Here is a 2,500-nt window from a genome sequence, read left to right as displayed (position 1 = left end):
TATATATATATATGTGTGTGTTAAATATATTGAGCTCTATTTAAAGTTGATATATCTATATATATATATATATATATATATATATATATCCACACCGATTTTTTATAGGGTTGTTTCTTTTACCTCATGTGCCCTGAATGAAAGATTCAGTACTATAAAGCTGATACACTTGCAAAAATATACATTAGCAATTTCGAGTGTTTATTTAGATGTTTCTCTCTTACTGTCTTTGCAAATCTCTTTTGAGAATGAAATGTCGCACTCCGCCGTACAGAATCACCATTGCTGATAAATAACATACATACGTATAGCTATGTTTTTGATTCTGTGATAATGAGTGTGTGTGTATGGGGGGGGGGGGTTGTGTGTGTGTGTGTGTGTGTGTGTGTGTGATGTGTGTGTGTGTGTGTGTGTGTGTGTCCGTCTTCATGAGCGTAGTGTGAATTACTATAGGATGTTGTAGGTTTTGCTACTTGAAACACAAGTGAATAAAGTAGGGTACTTGTGTATCTCTAATTGACTGATGTGACTCTATCACGATGTAATTGTTCTACTTTTCAGCACAAAACAATATCAGATCAAAGCATTCTTGCCACTATTGAAACTAATGTCCGTGTGTATGTATATGAAAATGTATACACACGCACACACGCGCGCACATACACACATGAACATTTATATATAAATGCATACACAAACACTCACACACACATATACATATGTGTGAGTGTATTCGTGTATATATAGATACTCATATCTATCTATCAGTCCTTCTCATCCTCTCTCTTTGTATATACATACACACACACACACACACACACATATATATATATATACATATACATATATGTATATATATATACATATATATATATATATACATATACATATATGTATATATATTTATATATATATATATATATATATATATATATATATATATATATATATATATATACATATATATATATATGTATATATATACATATATATATATGTATATATATATCTATATCTATATATATATAAATATATATGTATATATACACGCACTCACACGCACACACACACACACACATACACACACATACACACACATATATACATATATATATATTATATATATACATGCATACGAAAATACGCATGCGCCTAGATGCTCTAAGATGTGTTTACCCATTTACTCTGTCTCCTCCCCACATCTACCTCCCACTTCAACCCCCGTTCTTTTCTTCCTCTTTCTCTCTTAACCCTGCTCTCATTCATCGGTGGCCACCTCCCCTCCTTTCTTTCACCTACCTCTAAACAAACACTTTCTTCATAACCCGTACGTTGATACAATAACCACACTCAGCAATTATTCCTTTGTGATTCCGTGTGTTTGCACGCGCTATTTTTTTTTTTTTTTTGCATCTATCATGTTTTGCTGGTTTCAATCATTAGACTACGGCCATGCTGGGGCAACACCTTAAAGAATTTTTTTTTAGTATTTATATTTTTAGTATTTATATTTGTATTTTTTTAGTATCTATATTTATATATATTTTTTATAAGCCTGGTACTTATTCTATCGGTTTCTATTGCCGAACCGCTAAGTTACTGGGATGTAAAAACACAAAGAACAGTTGTTATTCTGGTTTGGGCTAAAAGTTTTCTGGTTTGGGGTAAAAGAAAAATACAGGAAGATCAGTTAATTATGATTTTATCCAACATAATTCCCCTCTCAGATTCACACACTGCAGCGATTGTTCAGTTTTTCTAAGACTTTCAAAAGAAATCGTAAAGTTTGGGGCTCTAACCAGGCCTGTCGCAATATCCTTAGAGACAGGAACTTTTCAGAACCCCTTCCCGCCCACACACACGCACACACACACACACACACACACGCGCGCGCACACATATATGTATATCTACCACACCGCCACGAATAAAACCCATCATGTATTACATATGCAAGTGTAAAGAATATCATACGCATTTGTTTATATGTATATATATGCAAGCTGTTGTATATACATCTTCTGTGGCCTTCCAGCCGCTGTGGTACCATGGTTTGGTGTCTACAGCAACACATTACTCACAAGTTCTTCTATACTTCTCCAGCAGTGACCAGCAAACCTCAATCACCGCTCTTCGAAGGTTGACGAGAAAGTTGGTACATTCCCATATAACCGTTGTTTTGTTGTGTAAAGGCAGATATGTCCCCATCAATACATTCATTCACACTTAATGACATTCACGTATGTGTGTGTTCATGTGCGCAAGAGCATACGTGTATTATCCCCGCTTTGTCTCTCTTTGAAACGTTCTAAGTGTATTTAGCAATATACTTATTTGCCCCTGAATCTCACACACACTACCACCTGTTCCTTCAACCACAACATTAGCACCAGTGCAAACAGCAGCAGCACCACCGGTAACAATAACAGAAGCAGAACCGCAGCTACAATTACCGTCGCCCCGCAAAAGGCGACTCAGCATTAGAGGCGCACCCAAAACC

This window comes from Octopus bimaculoides, chromosome 4, assembly GCF_046866305.1.
Source record: "Octopus bimaculoides isolate indiv1 chromosome 4, ASM4686630v1, whole genome shotgun sequence".
Lineage (NCBI taxonomy): Eukaryota > Metazoa > Mollusca > Cephalopoda > Octopoda > Octopodidae > Octopus > Octopus bimaculoides.
Note: the sequence above shows the minus strand (reverse complement) of the source record.